Source organism: Cupressus sempervirens, chromosome 2 (genome assembly GCF_028749045.1).
Source record: "Cupressus sempervirens isolate cs-2001-9-10 chromosome 2, ASM2874904v1, whole genome shotgun sequence".
Taxonomy (NCBI): Eukaryota; Viridiplantae; Streptophyta; class Pinopsida; order Cupressales; family Cupressaceae; genus Cupressus; species Cupressus sempervirens.
Window position 1 is genome coordinate 256,872,786 of NC_143119.1, and position 20,302 is coordinate 256,893,087.

At 32.7% G+C, this 20,302-nt stretch overlaps 1 pseudogene; it reads right to left on the bottom strand.

Annotated features, from left to right (window-relative positions):
• Positions 1-4,127: 4,127 nt before the first annotated feature.
• LOC149572020 (pyruvate decarboxylase 1-like) lies at positions 4,128-16,607 on the bottom strand (annotated as a pseudogene).
• Between the last annotated feature and the right edge of the window lie 3,695 nt (positions 16,608-20,302).

Consider the following 20,302-nt stretch of genomic DNA (forward strand, 5'->3'; position numbering starts at 1 on the left):
TGTAAAAAACTGCACCCTATTTCATTGTTATGCACACTACATCATTATGTCAAACACGAGCTTTATATCTAGTATGTTGAATGCTTAATCTCAAGGCAATAGTTGGAAAGTTTGGCACATCAGAGATCAGAGGATTGATCCGACTTGAACAATATTGATAATGCTACTATGAGTATCTAGCTAGGCCTTTTCTTTTAATATTTTTTCTTTGATCATAACCATGTTTGAATGTCTTTGGCAACCTGAGCGGAACCCATTTGGACATCAAGATGCCACTTCAAATAGAGAGACTTATTCAGAGTTTGGTCATGACTTAATAAAAGAGCTATGGCAGAACAGTGATCAAAAATATGTTTTGCAGATACCTTCCCATCTTACAATCTATGAAATGTAACGTATATATATTTCTGAATCATTTTGTATGTGCATTTTTAGCATTGAAGTTTTGCATCATAGTTTAAGATTCAATAGAAGTTTCAAATCATACTCATGATTCATCTTCAAATTTAATGAGAATGAGAACTTATCATGAAGCATTGATTCCAACCATCGATGTTTTAATTATGTCTTGATGTTTTTAATTGACCAGAATAGGGTTTTGTTTAGGGTTTTTTTTATGACTAAACACTTGAATTGATCTCCTGTGCAGGCAAGCCTTCAAACAAAGTGGGTATAGTTTTGGGTATTCTTGGGGGCTTCTTGTTGATGTTATTGCTATGCCTATTTGGATTTAGAAGAAGATTCAAGTCTGCGGCATTAAGGAAAGGTACTTTCGAGGTGATTTTTTTTCGGTAAATTGTTGTTTCAAATGTCAATGAAAATTCTGGCTAGTTGATTATATAAGAGCTACTCGCTCAAAAAGGAAATAAGGGAGAAAATTTTTTTTTTATTTTTTCTTGTAAAATAAAATCTTCTCTATAAAAAATGTGTAATATTTTTCCCATGCATCAATCAGTAGAGAATCCTAATACAGAGGTGTACTCTACTATTGGGAAGGAGCATGGAATTTTTCTCAACTTGGAAAATATAAAGGCTGCAACTAGAAATTTTCATGATGATAATAAGCTTGGAGAAGGGGGATTCAGCTCTATTTACAAGGTAACATAACTCTAACCACATTAAATATGCTATTAAATTGAACCAAGTTACTTCTTCATTCTCCACTGAACAACAATCTACAAACTATTTCATAGAGAATGAAAGGGTGGGAATATGTCCTGAAGTCACACAAAACAGACATTTTAATTTTGAATTTTAGGACTTTCATATATTATTAGAATACACTCTTGTACAATTGCTTGAAGTATAAATTCTCAAACGTTCACCTATATATGTTCTACGGATACCTTCCCATACAAAATAATTTAGAACATTGATAGTTATGAGAGCTCCCCTACCAGTGTGTATGTGACACAGAACCAAATTGGACATCTTTGTTCGAATAGACTACTAAAAGCTATATCAACAGCTTGCAATGAGAGTCATATTTGGACATCAATGTAAAATACCAACACAATGTACAGAAACATATGTAAATTCATCCATTATTAACCATAAAGGTTTTGAGTCAATGAAAAATATACCTTCTTTTTATTAATCAAATGCTCAACTTCAACAAGTGACAAGTTGACAAGCTCTGAAATCTCTAATAGCCAAGTCAGCTTTAGCTTTGTTGTTTTGACTGATCCTTCAAGATGGAATATGCCATGAAGCCATACAATAATACCCTTTGAGTCCTTCTCAATATTTTTTATTATGGCATTTCTGGAATCCATCAGTGTTACCTCTTCACCTCACTAGTAAATTTAGGCTTGAATTTCAACGCAAAAAGGTCAAAATTTTGACAAGAGTAGGTCGATAAGGCGACCAAGCTTACCATTGATCTTTTTTGGTCAATTTTTTGCCACATACATTTCGCATTGAAATTTTGACTACATAAAGGTCGACTTACCGACACAAATTTTGTTGCTTTCCCTGGTCCAAGCTGAAGTGATATTACCTCATTTGCTAGCGGTGCTCGTCAAAATTTTGACGTAAACGTTCATAGTGGTGCATCAAAATTGCGATGAATCCAATTCACATTTCTCCTCTAGTGGCATACAGGCGATGCTAAAGTGGACCAGTTTTGCATTGAAATTTCAACCAAAATATTGCATTTTTCATCAAAATTGTGACGAAAGCGCTTTATATTATTCTGTCGGTGCCATACTCGCGACGCCAAAGCGAACCAGTTTTGTGTCAAAATTTCAACCAAAATATTGCATTTGTGTCGAAATTAAGACGAAGATATGTAGAAATTTTGACGAGCTATCCCATTTATTATAAAAGCTTTGCTCTCATAGGAGCCTTCTAAATTGCACAAAACTTGATTCTAAAGCATAATTGCTCGGTGCATGAGAGTCAGGGTATCGTGCACATTTCTACCTCCACATCATTTTTTCATTTGTCACATGATGTATTTCATAAAAAACAATGGGAAGGAGGAAGAAATGTGCACGATATCTTGAGTCTCCACTGAGCAATTATGCTTTACAACTCAAATTTTGTGCAGTTTAAAAGGCTCCTATGAGAGCAAAGCCTTTGCAATAATTGGCATAGCACCTCTAAATTTTGGTTCTTGCAGGGAAGAATAAAATTAGGAAAGAATTATTTATCAGGAATGAAAGCCAATAATTTCACAAATTTTTCAAACAGATAAACGTGACAAAAAAACTTACAGTCCCAATCACATCATCATAAGAGCACATATATAACTATAACTATGTCTAAAACCAACATAATTTACAAATATCCACAATTCAAATATTATCCTTTGATGTTTTCTTTAATGCAAAGTTTTAAGTCAACTATGTTATCGCCTTGGATGTAATACCAAACTGTCATTAGGCTAAAGACTACAGCAAGATTTACGATTTACAAATGCAAGGAGAACTACCCAACCAAAGTAGAAAATGACATGAAAAGTTAACAATCTATCAACTAACAATCTAGATGAAATATTTCTAGCAATTGAACTGTACATTATAGAAACAAAAAATTTCCTTGAAATGGACACCTCACCAGTTGTTCATTTGCATCTGTAATGGCTTCACAAAAGTTGAAAGCTTACGATTTGTCAACAACACAAAAGGGACTCATAGTTCAGCTGCATCAATAAAACTAAAGTAATTCAATTGCATGGTGAGGACAAGAGACTGTCAATATCGATTGTGGAGTTGCAGATAGGTAAGCGATAAACACAAAAAGGTAGTACAAGATTTTAATAGCAATTGTGTTTATTTTATTGTTTTACTGGATGAAAAATTTAGTGCTAATGTGTGTCATTTGTCTGGTTAGGTGTGTTGATATTTGATTCAGTTTAGTTTGGATCACTTTTTAGTTCATTATTCTTGCATATAGTTATTGCATTTTTTTGCAACTAGAAAGAAAGATTTAGTAAACTAACTGAACCTTTCATAAAATGATGAATTACATGGATCCTTTAGAAACTCAATAATTGAAATTAAATAGCTGAAACTTGGACATCATGTATCATTCATGGATTGCAAGTGGATTTAGAAATTATTCTAAAATATTGTGTTTGTAGAAAAACACAAGAAAATATGTGCAATCAATAACTTAATGAAACTGATTTAAGTGCAAGTACTATGCAACCATTGAGAAATCCAAGTATGCTTAAGGGTTGAGGGTAGTAGGGAGGAATTATGTACGTAGTTAATAGTAGTGGAATATAGACTAGTTATGAGGGGCACTATGTTATACAAAGTTCTACGTTACAGGCACTTTGTGGAATAAGCAATGACAAAGAATTAGGGCATCATTTAAGTATTCTAGGTGGTACTGCAAAATTGCTAAAATTTTTGCCACATGGTCTAGAGAGAGAAAGAAATTCCACATCCTTCAAGCTAACCTTAGTTCTCTTTTGAAACTTTGAGTGGATTTGTATGTTAAAGCTTTGCTAGCATTGATTGTAATAGCAAGAATGGATATTCAAAGACTACTGCAATGAAGGAAGTATGCTAGTAGAGATACAAATGGTTTTGGGGAATATCAATGAAGATGGAATAAAAGCCTTACGATCCTCTCAAGGTGATGGGATTGGGCCTTAAACTCATCCTATACAATGCTTAAGCATATCCCAGTGTAGCTCCAACAGACCAACCAATTGATCCATACTGCATCTGAAACTCATACCTACAAAATCAACATTAGAATGAATCATTCAACATTGACACAAGCCTTAAGAAAAATAATGTTACAAATTACTGATTCTTCAAACTAAAGCTGATAACCAATTCCAAATAGGGGCATAAATAATTGCAATAAATTGTAGGAACTATTTCAGCGCAAATTTGTGACTTACAGGTAACAAGCTAGTCAGTTAGACAAATCATGTACTATAATTTTATGAACTTTGTTATTCAAAATTTTTTTGTTCAAGAGTTTCTTGGTTAGATCAAAATTTTAAATCATACACTATGATCCATCATCAACATAAATGAGTCAGAAATTTAATTATATAAACTTTTGCAAGAGATTTTGCATTACCTACATTTCTTTGGGAGTTTAAGCTTCTGGAAGTTGAACCAAGAGTCACTAGTTTCTGCAATGACAACTGTCTCATATGATAGCATGGCCTACAAATAAGAAGTGTTTACTCATTAATCTATAGGAATAACAACAAAACCAAGGATTGAAGTACTGAATGAACCATAAGTCATTTTATGATATGTAGTGATTCTCAATAATTTTACCTGGATGTGTTTGAATAACAATTTGACTCTAAGAGCCTTGTTTGGAGCACCTTTCAAGGGAACACCGTGAGGCACAAATATATGCTAATAGTTATCGAAGGCCATTTTATTATGCTTCAACTTCTTTGCGATGGATTCTAAGAAGTCTTGCATTAATATACACCCAAAAGTAGGTCCATTTGTGATAGTTACCAGATTAGGCTGCATAATTATAGCTTTCTCCTTCTTCAAGAGTAATGAATATCCCATTGAGCTATATTCATTAAAAATGGGCCCTACAAATAAGTAAGAATCTATAGACTCAACTATTTTAGCATAGAATTTAGTATCGACTACACCCCAGTAAGTTCTTATGAAATGTGGAAGATTCTCTAAAACTTTACCCTTAGTCAATGGCATTGCGGCCACAACATAACCTGGAGCATTTTTCAATTCTGTAGATGCATCGTTTGCCTTGACAACCCTCAGCTTTGGACCCCTAACCAACACTTGCTTAACTATTGCATTTAGGAACTCTATAGTTGTTTCCATAGCTACTTCCAAACTTCTTGGATTGCTTAGCCTATAGTTCATGCTAGCCAAAAAAACTATTAAAAAAACAAGTTACAAGTGGCTTCAAATGCAATGAGCAATGCAAGAGTTTCATGACATACAAACCTTGATTTTAATTTAATTAATGGATTTTGTGACACACCAAGACCTTTCAAACATTGGAAAACTATAAGAACATGTCATGGTGAAACAAAAAAAAAAGCACACTTCTAAATTCATTTTGCAAAGGGTACACACACATTAAGAAACAATGAAAAGGGAATAAAGTTTACACATCGACCCAATGTCTTGAATGATAATTTAAACCTTACTATTGTCAAACAAAGTATTGGAAATAGTGTGTGTGGTGAACCTTGCATGCTAAAAGATATACACTAGATCAACTAAGGAAGAGTTGAATATAGTATAATGAGAAAACTAATCTGAAAACATTAAAAATAATATGAATGAAAAAACCCTCAAATGTGTTTCATTGATTCTACAAATGAAAATGCTGATCAACCAAACCAAAGTAAACCTACAAAAATTAAGATCTTGAAAATACAAAAAAGAAAGGAGGCCAAAGACTAAAAAATCTTGATCACCCCTCAAAAGAAAATTTTTAGTCGGAAACAAGAGGCCGAGATCCACAACATGAACAACTCACACATTTAATACTTAGAGATGTAGGACATTGTACAAGTACAAAAATTAAAACTAATTCCAAACTAATCAAATTTCCATGGTCTATTTGAATATTATGTATGGCTTTTTGATTTTGATTGTGTATGTATTTTGTATTTTTTAATATCAATGGTTTAGATCATAGTATGATCCATTGTTTGAGCATACAAAATATGTAATATGAGAAAAAACTTGCAATCTGCAACTACAAAAATACATTTTACATATTTTTATGTTCTTACATTCTAATGATGGACCAAAGAGAGATTCTAAATAATGATGCTAAAAAAGTAGAATCAAAACAAAAAGTCCATGTAGAAGAAACTAATTTACCTAAAAGGAAGAAAAAAGCCCACTTGGGAGTGAGCCATAATGGAATAGGCTCATCACAAAACGTATGGTGTGGAATGCCAAGGAGATTATAGCTAATGCTGATATAAACTAGCTTACTCTCAATAAGCACTATAGAAATGGCATGATCAGTACCTTCACAATTTTTCTCAGTTGTTTTGAGTCATTAAATTGGATAGAAAATTGATAGTAAAATGTGAAAGAGATCACACATAATGTCACATCAAAATAAGTTTACATCCTACATATGAGTATGCGTCAAAACTGAATTTTTACCTCCTCAATCTATCTGTATCAATAAAGAAATAAGACATTTTTGTGATACAAAATTCTTGAACCCTATTTGACTGTAATCTTTCAAACCTGCAAAATAAAACAAAAGCCATAAGAACTAAAATAAAAGGATTTATTTCTAACAAACAATCATATATGCTTTGTATATACCTTAGGACATGATACCAGTTGTTTCACAAGCAACACTAAACATTCCAATTTTTTTCTTGTTTACTAGAGTGATGATAAACTATATGCAAAGTAGAAATAGTGCAGCATAATAGATGATCAGTATCTAGAATTTTTAATACTAAAAATTATAAAGAATGTAATACTCACAAGTGTCGCTGCCTAAGAGAATGCAACCCAAGTTTATCATGATCTCTACAACATTCATTGCATTGGGAATATCCTACTTATTTGCAAACACCAGTAACACTACATCTCGTAGTTCATCTTGCAAGAACAAGAAACTTAAATGATAAAAAATAATTCTACGGATAACATGTAAATAATTGTTAAAAGAATGAGGCCAATTTTACATATAATAACCAAAGTTGCCACCCATGAGAAAGACATGAAATCTTCTTGATCCATTTTCCAATTGTGTTTATACAATCCTAAAAATTCACTTTGATAGTTCTAACTAATTATTGTTGGAAGGATTTTATTTTCTTCATCAAATGAGTGTATATTGTATTCTTGGCTTCTTGTATTTTTCAAGATAGTATCATTACTCATCTAGTATTGTTCAATCTGAAAGGATGATATTGATATGTTGTTTTTCTATAATAGCCAAAACAAGGGGTTGTTAACCTTTACACAAACAAGGGATGAAAGCATAAACATAGGGCATCAAAAACACAACAAAATAAAACTTTTCCTATGCACTTGGACAAAAGTCTAAGCAACGCTATTGTTAGGATTGCAACAAAGGAAACCCCACTACAACCTGTCAACAAGGCCCAAGAGTGATTATTTAAGAGTCAGCATTATCAGTAGAATTTTGTTCAAAACAGAAGTGGGAGCAGTAACTTCAACAACATAGGCCACAAGGCTAGCGGGCATCACACCTAAAATACGGTCTAACATCCAAAATTGTGACAAGAATGGAAGCAATAGAAGTCTAGCTCAGACCAACAGCATGAGAAGCATCAATATAATCAAAAAAAGTTTCTTCTTCATTAGAAAACAAGTCCTCAAAAGGAAAATCTAAAACAAAATTAGAAGCTCTAATTACAAATGGTCATTTTCTACAGCCCTCCATCAAGTGATAGCACCTATCCAACACAAAATGGCAATCATTAGGCATGTATCCTATAGAGATGCAATCTCTACAACAAAATGGAAAACCCTCATATTCAATGCTTCACCCATGGCCTCTCATCAACCATGATTGAAGTGGAGAGATCTCTATTTCAACTAGAATACAAACATAGAATAGCCCAAAATTGTACTAGATCCATCCAATTTTAGGAACTAGCAAAGGGAATTTCCAATGGCCTCGGGCAAAACAACTCACAAAAGTGAAATGAAGATGAGGAAGGAAAACCCAAACATAACTCACATAGGTATAGCTCAATGTCACCAAACATTAGGGACTTCAAAGAATTAGTCACCCAACAGTGTAAATCTTAGAGGCACTAGAGAATTTAAGAATTTATAGACCATACCTCTACACTGATAAAATTTCATGTTATCACCACAAAATAGGACAAACTTTGCATAAGACTTGACAGCCCAAGCATAGCTCCTTCAACCAAAATTTGACAGACAATTATCTAGAGCATTCAGCGGGTCTAGAACCACCAACAAGAGAAAATATCCTAGCACCTAGAAGCCTAGCTTAGCGCTACACTAGGAGATTCAAACCCCAATAAAAACCATCCAATGGATCTCTTCTGATGGGGTGTGTTACGAGTATATTAAGTTCCCCTCTTTCTCTAGAGTGGAAATCATCATGAATTTTGAGTTCAGATCTACATTATGTAATATTGCTTTACTCATGTTTAGAGACCCTTATAGTATATTCAGAGATAATTATTATATCTACTCTATAATAAATGGCAGTGTAATAGCATACTAACATCAGAGTTCATAACCCACATCAAAAATGGTTAGTTACATAAGAAGAAGCATCAAACATGGGACATGAGAAACAAATTCAGATTGATTTGTCCTCTATTATCAGAGGATCATAGTAAGGCACAACACAAATTCTCAAATATAAATAATAGTCAACTATCATTTTACTTAGATCCGTATGAAAATGTAGCACTAAAATACAATATACATTGGAGTTAGGAATTTGGTTGACAACCAAAATCAATTGAATTGAAATAAGAAACTTCACCAAAGAATCAACTAAATATGTAATTTTAAGCATATTTTGCTACTCAAAATGTTACGACTTCTTCCTTCTTGACCTTAAACTCGTGACATTTTCTAGTTTTACAAGGGGAAACACGATCTCTCCAAGTGTTAGTTCTAAATGGCTTCCATCTTAGGCACATAGAGTCTTTAAACTAGATAGATAAAATACACAACCATGCTGAAGACCATGGAAATAGAGGATAACATGGAAAATACCAAACAACAAGTTGGATGATGATGAAGACTACAGTGAAGGTAGAAGATTCCAGACATCATCAATTAATACCAAACTACCAAATGGAGTATACAAACTTGAAAAGATAAGACACACCTTACAACTAAATGAAACTCTAGAAGCTACCATCAAATGGCATGACATTGAATCATTACCAATAAATGAATACAACATAGAGAAGCTACTAGATATGGTATTTCTATTCATTTTTCAAATGACAGAGTGCAATAGGTATGCAACCACGACTAAGGAAAGTGCAATTTCACACCATTTGCCATGTTGATGTTGAGATACAAACCTGTGCAATCCAATCTCCCAAGGAATAGACAACACCACATATCGCCATCTTTTCCAAAACAAGATTTGTCATAAAGTGATGTTAGAATAGTTACTAAAATGGTCATAAATTGTGTTGTTATAGTAAAAGAATACTTTAACTTAAGAAAAAAAACTATACAATATTAAAACATGATATTGTGCTTTAAAAACTAAAAAGGTGCCTATAACGAAGAACTTCATTTCGACTTGCTAATTGGTTGTCACTATTAACTATAAGCTTATCTTTAAAGTTTGAGCTTCACTTGGTTTCGAGTATAGTTAAATATTCTCTACTTAACAGGGCCAACCACGTGAAGGTGGAAGCTCATTTGGCCCCTCCCCCCCCCCCCCCCCCCCCCCCCCCAACATCACTATACATTCCCTATTAACATTTAATAACATTCAATTCATCCATTTTTGAAATATAACATTCAATCATTATAATCACATGATAACATTCATTAACACATAAAATTCATAAACACACAACATTCATGAATAATTCAAAAGTAAGTTATTCATGAATAATTCATTAACCCAATATTCATTAACACCCAAAATTAATGAATAATATTCATTAACACAATATTCATTAACAATATTCAAGAGTAAGTCATTCATGAATAATCATATCTTTTTTTCATAAAATTTCTAAGAGGAATATCAATGTCCTCATCATCCCCATTAACATTTAATAACATTCAATTCATCCATTTATGAAATATAGCATTCAATCATTATAATCACATGATAACATTCATTAACACGCAACATTCAAGAGTAAGTCATTCCTAAATAATTCATTAACACCCAACATTAATGAATAATATTCATTAACACAATATTCATTAACAATATTCAAGAGTAAGTCATTCATGAATAATCATTTCTTTTTTGCTCTCTTTCTGTTTCTTTTTTTCATAAAATTTCTAAGAGGAATATCAATGTCCTCATCATCACCCTCCTACAATGGTTCTAACACATGTCTCCTCCTCATCCGTTCAGGAACATCATGAAGCCGTTGCACCAAAGGGGGGTCCGCTGCAATAACAAGTACTCCATGAGTTAAATTCACACCATTTTATATTAGTGAATTATGAGTTTTTATTTAAGTAAAAGAACTATAAATCAATAAATTAATTTAAAAGAACAAAACATAGATTTTATTTACCTGAATGTGAAGAACAAAACATAGATTTTATTTACCTGAATGTGCGACATGATCTACTTGCTGATAAGTTTGAACATCCTCTGACACTCGTTTAGCACGACATGATTCTATATCCTCAACACAAAAAGGTTACACCAAGTTCAATTAAAGATGTTAAATTGTATTAATAATTATATAATTAGTTTTAAATAACAAATGAGCACCTCCATCGATAGTACAATGCACATCAGGGGCTTCATGATGTTGCGTATGATCTGTGTCACGATTAACAGGCTACATTGCAATTTCATGCACATTATTATCAAATAAATTGTTGCTCAAGTATTCAATTTCTAATATATATGTTGGCATATTTACCTGTGCACATGATGCAGGAGACTGTTCGGTTGGGGGAATGGAAGTTTATCATAGGCATTCAGCCACCGCTGCATAGCCTTGCTTGAAGGCAATTTTTTTGTGTTCTTCTGTGGCCTCCAGATTAAAATCAGCACCCTACATTTTTTATTAATTAACAAAATTATTTGCATTTTATAAATCATTTTTCTTTGCAATTCATTTATTGCTACTTACAATGCGTGCTTTTATTTTCGAATATCCCCCAGAGCCAAGTCTATGTTGCCCAACCTTTTCCAGCCTCACCTTTGTTGCCTTTGATGTGTCCTGCAACCTATGAAAAGTTTTAAATATGTTAGATGATATAGATATAAAGATCAGTACTAAATAGTGGATTATTATATGGTATGAAGGTTTTAGCATAAAGTAGCATGTTCCACCAAAAATATGAAAAAAGGGAAGAAATTATAGCATCATACCTTTAATTGACATGTGTAATCATGCTATTTATCCATGGAGTTCATGCTAAGTACCTATCCATATTCTGACATGCCTCTCCATAAAATTACACATCAATTTCGACAGTCTATATTATCCATTGTCACACAAAGTAAACAATAAGCTAAAAGTTGAAACATCTAGTAGATTTTATAGATTAAATTTTTATCCCTACATTCCACACTCAAAGTGTTTTTATCCCCAAGGCTACAACAGGTATAAACTTGATCACGAATGTCAGATTTCAGATTGTTTTAGTAGCATTCCTTTTTACCCGTACCTGAAAAGTAAGTATTTTTTTGTTTTCAATTTAAAAGACATCACCTTTGTGCATCAAGTGCTTCTTTAGCCTCCACACTGCATGGAACTAATTTTATAAATGGTGGTTGTAACTGAAACAAAATCCTCACTAATTTTCTAAGATAACTAGCAACTAACAGGAACTACCTAGCATTTTTCTAGCAGAAGACTTGCGACTTAAGACTTGTCTTAATCTATGTTAATTTTGATTGCTTCTAGCAGTGGAGCACCATTCAGAATGTTTGAGATTAGAAACGTTACATCATAGTTTGGAGGATGTTTCGTATAATCTACATCCACAACAAACGATTTAAAAGCTGACACTTGGATAGAAAACTGTTTAGATAAGCTTCAACTATTCTTAAAAGTCACATAGTAAAAGAAGAATTAAAAATAGAAAAAAATAAAAAAGTCAACTTTAACACTTTTACTGTAGAAATTAAGAAAATTAGTATGTGATCATGTTTAAACCATTCGCTTTAATAATGCCATATAATTTTGATCCTATAAATAAGGTATAAGAGTTTAAGAAATAGTAAATTTCATAGAGTGGAAAGAAATAGCAGAAATTATCAGCATTATTTATAAGAATGAAATTTGGGTTAGAGTTTTCCAAAAAAAAAATTCCTTACTTTAAATGCTTGCAAACAAATGCTTTCATGTAGATTAAAATAACATAAATGCTTACACTTGTAGGGGACATGTCCAATAATGGAGAATGCATGCACAACTCCTCCAAATAAGGAAAGCATTGTAGAACTTTGACATTAGCAAAATCTTCATCATCAAAACAGGTGATTTTCCTGATCAATTTCACTTATGCAAAATGTTCCAGAAGTTGAGTGTCAGTTTCCAAATAGAGACATTTAGGTAAACAGAAGCTCACCATTATCTTACTAAGAAAACTGTAATCAATAATTCTAATGCTTTCTAAGAGTGGACAATTCACATCCAATGTCATATATATATCATTGACATGTCGGAGGGGTGATACAATCAAAATATCAAAACTAAGTGCTAATCAGAGCACTATCAATATCTCAAGTCTCAAAATGATACATCAAATATACAATGAATCTCATGATCAATATAAAGATACAAAAAGGAAAAAAAGATAGCATGGACCTAACTACAGCCTTCCCCCTCATCATCAGGAGGAGGAGGAGGAGTAACATCTGTATGTGCAGGAGGCACTACACCATTAGAAGCTTGAGTATAATCAAAGAACCTTGAGACATGTTGAGCTAGAGGTACTGCATTTTCATATACTACATAGTAATGAGCAGCCCGAGAGGTATGACGACAAGTCTCATCTCCTCTAACTACAGGTCTTAGGTATGATTACTATATTATATTACAATTATTATATATCACTATATATTACAATTACTGAATATCATTTATCACCTATACTGCTAACACATAGAACTATGGTACATGTAGTTGAGCATTACTAGATTTTCAAGACATAATATAGCTATATGTGAAGTTATATATCATTCACAATTCACATCCAGTGTCATATATGGCTCTATGCCTAGCCATGGTCTATAGGTAACATACATAATGTCATCCAAATGAAGTCTCAAATAGTTTGTCTTACCTAGTGTAGGTTGGATCATCTCTCCACAATACCAATAAATATAAATCTACAAGTATTGTTGTCAGTCCTCAAAGATAGGAACGTGATTGTTATCATTAACTTGTGTTTCTGGCATTGAACATGATGCTTATTACTTCTAGGAGACTAACCATTAGTAAAATTCTTGCAAAGTTTTTCAAAAAAATTGTACTTGTCATTACAATTACTGAATATCATTTATCACCTATACTACTAACACATAAAACTATGGTACATGTAGTTGAGCATTACTATATTTTCAAGACATAATATAGCTATATGTGAAGTTATAAGCGCACTATTTATATCTTATGTAGGATTCATGCCCAGATTGAGATATATATAGTTGTGTCAGCATTGAGATTGAGATTTATAAGCAATTGTGTCAACATATGAATTTAGAATTTATAAGCAGTTGTGTCAGTTATATCTTATGTAAGATTTGTGCCCATATTGAGATTGAGATTTATAAGCAATTGTGTCAGCATATGAATTACATACCTTTCATCAATAGATAGATTAAATTGAGCTAGTTGAAATTGTTGATACTGAAGTTGAACCCTAAATTTTCTCATTAATGTACTAGTAGTTAATACTATTGCATACCTTTTCAGATTTTTTGGTGTACTTTCTTCTGGATTTTTTGGTATACTTTCTTTTGGATGTTCCCTTTTCTCCTTTGCATCCAAAATGAACTCATTCCAGTCACTCATTGAAACAAAGGGAGGACGCTCGTACTTCAAGTTTAGGATGAGGCTCTTTCTATATGTGTCCCTCACAACCTTAAGATGTCTGGAAGCTTTTTGTAACAATTCCTTATGATCAAAAATATTACTACCAAACTCATGCTCTATATCTTTGATGAGCTCATCTTTAAATTTTTGATCTTGGTAGTTCCACCTTTTAAGAAAAAACACAAAATTGTTAGATATAGCTAGTATAAGAAAAGACCCGAACGAAAGGAAAAATGTTGCACCAATTAATGATATGAAAAAAAATAGTGGGATAAAATTAGTTCAGTTATGATGTTCCACCTTTTACATATGGTGGGCCCAAATCTTCGCAGCGTGAGGTCATAAAGCCTCCTATAAAATGTATCGTTTCCTGCAAAAAATGTCATGGGATAATTAATAGTAAGAACCATTAAAATGAATCATGCGAAGAATAATTTTTATAGTGAATAACAAATACATAAAATGAGATACATTTCATCTTTTTAGTGATCTATTTCAGGGTTGGAGGATCAACTTGACCAAAATTGACCAAAAACGAAGTTTGGAAAAAAAATTTAAATGTCTAAAACCAGTCAAACTCTACCAGGGTTCTATTGCCGATGTTCTGAAACTAAAAAATGTACTGTGACTATATTAATCAGTATACCTTGAAAAAAATATATAGTGCATAATACATATAACTTTCCATGACCTTCATTTTTTGTCATTCTTAATTGATGTTGTCATTGATCATACCTGGGATATTATGGAAAACAAATATTGCTAAAATAGATAGTGAAGCTGAAAGTGAGCACTCTAAAACTCTAACAAGCAATAGAAATGATGTGGGAAATCATTGAAAACTGAACGTTGAATATGAAAGAAGACTCCCACTTTTGGTTCTCTATACAAAAATTGGTTAGTATCTTCTACTAAAAGCATGAAATTGCAATGTACTGAATTACTAAACTAGAGAATTACCAGTATAGACAAAAGGTCATTGATAATTCAGATGATCCTACCAAACCACTTCCTATCATGTTTATGTCTTGCAAGAAAATCCTTATTACAATATAAAACAATATTATTTAAAGTACCTAGAATCTTAGGACATTTCAAAGGCATTGATTCATCATCGTCAATCAACAACGATGTCTGCATAGCTCCCGTGCTAGAAATACGGGTAGCTCTAGGAAATGATGGTGAATTATCACCAATACATGCACTATGATCCACATTTGGTGGAGTACCAGATGGTGCATCTCCTACCACAAAAAAAAAACAATACACTATGTGATGCACCCAAGATTAAAGTACATATTATCAACTCATAATTAACACAAAACCAAATATAGAAAAACAAGGATTTACTAGCTAGACGTCCCCTTGTTGCTGACATTACAGTCGAAAATCTTGTACGGGCATCCATCAACCTCTTAGGAGTCTCCTGCACTAGATGACTTGAACAATACATTGTTAGCAAAGACATTCTGAAATAATAAAAGTAAGAGTTAAGAATTTTTGAATGTTTGAAATAAAAAATTCCTTCTAACTTGTCAACTAAAAGATTATTTTACCAGTGGCAGTCGGAGCTCTGCTACTACCAGCCTCACCGCGTTGTCCTTGACCAAGTTGTGGATCAGTTGCCAAAAATTCCTGTATAACAAGAATTTAGTAGTTAAATTTTCTTACAACTCTTTAAAAAAATTGCATCAATAAAGTATTTTTGCCAATATTACATATTTTACTTCACAACATAAAAGATTATAAAATACAAATCTTTATTAAACTTTTCTTATAACTAAATATTCATTGGAGCTTACTTCATAATGACGAGCTTTCACTTTAAAATCTGATAGCCTCTTCATCATCTCCTTGGATTCCATATTTGCCTCATCCAAAATTTTAATTGCTTCTAAATTAATTTTTTTAAATTTTTTCTTCAACATTTTTATGAAATCGAGAGTTTCAACAATATCCTCATCAGAAGGCGTAGCTAGTGGCTCGACACTTACTGATACTGATTTACCCTTATCCTGAACATCAAATTGTGAGAGAAATATCAGTAAAACTATCATAAAAACTAAAAAACCGTAAATAAAATAACGTAATAATATAACATTTTTCAACTATCTAATTTGTACAATTTCAAAAAGGTTTACCCTCGCTAAAGAAGGGGTGGGAGTAGCATCCTGGTGACCTTTATCATCTGTCGGATCCATATCGTCTTGTCACAAAGATTAAACATAAAAAATTCAGCTAACTGAAAGCAATAGACAGCAAAAAAGAACTTATTAACAAAATGGTAAATAGTACTTACACCGTAAATAAAATAACATAATAATATAACATTTTTCAACTATCTAATTCTTACAATTTCAAAAAGGTTTACCCTCGCTGAAGAAGGGGTGGGAGTAGCATCCTAGTGACCTTTATCATCTATCGGATCCATATCGTCCTGACACAAAGATTAAACATAAAAAATTTAGCTAACTGAAAGCAATAGACAGCAAAAAAAAACTTATTAACAAAATGGTAAAGAGTACTTATAGCCCTCATGATAGTAACTTTGTTTGTATCTATGTGATTTAAATGGTAATCAATTAGCAGTTCTTCCCCTGCACTTATTGATTTTATTGCACAAACAAAAACTTCATTCCCCTCACGCACCTCAAATATGCAATTGGGTTGCTTACTAGTTGAAGAAGGTCACGTACTATTTATAAAACCTACAATATTACCTATTGCTTTTGGTCTCCCATCAATGTACATAGCAAATCTTTTACTTTGATCATTTTTTTTTTCATTGTATATAATTAGCTGATACCTCATACCTATGCATACTTTTTTTATACCGAACAATCTGCATCCAATCATTGTAATTGTAACATGGACTAACATACTTGAACAACTCGACAACTTTGTTGTAACCTACCTTTATCCCATCCATGGAAAATAGGCCCAAACCATGTAATGAGGATGGAGCAATGCGATATATCCTCTCATTAACACAAAAATCTGTGTTAATTGGAGGTAGCTCATTGGGTACCCATTCTTTCTCAATGTGAGTACCGAAAGGGCACCTTGATGTTGCCTTTGGTCTCATCATCATAAGAACATGACCCCCCATTAGCAAGGAAAAATTGCATGCATTTATCAAATTTTTTTCTATTCTTTTGACCTCTAGTTGATCTCCCTATTTTAGCCATACTACATGTAGAGCTTTCATCTACCAGTTCCTCATTTCCCTCATTCGATGTAGATAGATCCGAGAAGTACCTATTTGGTGGGTCCTGCAATCCATCAAATGGAAAGTGAAAGTGACAAATATAAAATGTAGTAAGTTGAAAGTGATTATACAATTATATTTCTATACGAACCTTCTTTGTCTATATATGCATTATATGATTATATAATATGTCTATTTATAAAATACATGCTCAATGATAAACAAGAAGAATATAAGAAAATTATGTCCATTTATTGACTTATACCTGTTGATCCATGTCACTGTGCACAATCCATGCCAAATGGGTCAAATTTCCTGTAGTCAATTGACTGTTTGCAAAAAGGGTGACAATCAGACACAATATAAACATTGGTAATTATAAATAACATATGTTGTAATCATTAGAAATGAATACAATAAATATGTAATCAAATTTCCTAAATATGTTAATCATTTACTTTAAGTTAGCTAAAAATTACATGATACACATTTGCTATAAATAACTTAGAAGACAACATGAATAATAGGCAACATCGCAAACATGAACAAATTTTCCTTATATATGGAATGCAAGATTGTCAACAGAAGGGGTGACGATGTACCTGTAGTCAATTGACTGTTTGCAAAAAGGGTCATAATCAGACACAACATAAACATTGGTAACTATAAATAACATATGTTGTAATCATTAGAAATGAACATAATAAATATGTAATCAAATTTCCTGCATATGTTAATCATTTAACTTAAGTTAGCTAAAAATTACATGATACATGTATGCTACAAATAACTTAGAAGACAACATGAACAATATGCAACATCGTAAACATGAACAAATTTACCTTAATATATGGAATGCAAGATCATCAATAGAAGGGGTTATGACGTTTGCAGTCATTAATTATCTTCTTCTTCATCATCATCATCATCATCATCATTGCCATCATCACCATCATCATCGCCATCATCATCACCATCATCGCCATCATCATCACCATCATCATCACCATCATCACCATCGCCATCATCATCATCATCACCATCATCATCATCATCATCACCATCACCATCATCGTCATCACCATCATCTTGATCTTCATCATCTGCTTCTTCATCATCTTCAATATCTTCTTCTTCCATAACATTATACTTTATCGGCCTTCCTCTTGGATCATGTCTAACAATGAATGACCAACCCTATTTATTTGGAACCTCTGAGTAAAACACTTGCTCACATTGGCTTGGAAGAACATAGGGCTCATCTCCAACTGGCTCAAATGACCTTGTATTGATCATTGTAAATCCATTATCATGTTGAATAACCGTTCTATCTGGATCATTTTGATTTAGTCGTAACCTGTACCATTTGACGACGAATAGAACTAATTTGAAGGTGTTAAATTCACACTCAATTATATCATCCAAGATTCCATAGTATTGATTTTGAGATTGTTGAGGATGTATGTCGTTTCTTGATGATATATTGGTGACCTCAAAAATTGCAGTTATCCCAGAATCACAAGTTTTCTTTGTGTCATCCAACCTTTTTATGCGGAATTTGTGGCCATGATAGTACATAGCTTTGTGGTGCTTGACCTGCAATTTTTGAAGTGTGTGTAAATTATTTGCATCATGAGTTGATACAAAACATACGTCGAGTTATGATCATTAATAAATTTCTACGTATCTCTCCACCTCTTAAACCCTTTACTAGATCAACTACCATCGGCATAACATTGGAATCTCCATTACGATGAGCTTCTGTAACCAATGAAGCAACACCCTCCCATGTTAATGAGCAACCATTTTGTTGACATCGTTCAATCCATTCCGTCATCCAATCAAGATTATTTGCAATATACAAATGTATTGCATCCCACTCTTGACCACCTGTTTCAAAAAAATACACCAATTAAAAATAACTTATATTGAAGATTTATATGAATTAATTAACTACAATAACATCTTAGATTTACCTCTCACTTTCCTTGATCTACCTTTTCCCATCAAGTACTCCCCTTCGAATTTGTTAATTGAGTTGGGATCCCAAATACGATCTACATGGATGTTTGTTGCAAACTTAGGAAGATATTTAGTAATGTACACCATAGTCTGGTATACCATATATCCCTCCACCATAGAACCCTTGGGATGTGCTCTCTGTCAAACCAAGCCTTTCAAAATTTTCAAGTGCCTCTCAACCATCCACATTGACCTAGTTGGTATAGGTCCATACAATTCAATCTCCTCAACTTGATGTATGAGGTAGTGTTCTTGTGCATTGAAATAACTTGGAGGTAGACACTTTTGCATTTCACACATTAGAAGAGGAATTTTTCTCTTCCAATATTTTATATCTTCTTTATTGATTTCTTTAGATGACAACCACCTCATGTATTTTCCAAGATCATATATAACCTGTTTGACATTGTTGGCAAAGTGGTGTGGGAGAGATAGAGGTAGAACGTATTGCAATATTTGTAAAATGATTTTGTCAATATTTTATAAAAGAATGCAATTGAAACTACATGCAGTATATAAATATATAGTGAATATAAAATAACATGAATTGCCTTAATAAATGTATGCCAATCGTGTGTTTTCAACCCTAGCCCAAATTCACTTTTATTTGATATGACATTGTTTATGTTCGCAGCAAATCCTATGGGAAATCGTATTTTTTTTATGACTTCTTTTATAGCATTGCTCTACTACTCTGACAATAACCAACTAAGGGCACTTGTATCAATCCGGTCTCCATTGTTATTTGGTCGAATACCATTTTTCATTGCATGGTTGGATTCTTCAATGTCACTACAAGTTTTGACAATTTGATCTTTGTCATGCCTTCCATCCAATATTTTTCATAATGTCTCTACTACATTCTTTCCAATATGCATAGGATCAAACAAATGCAC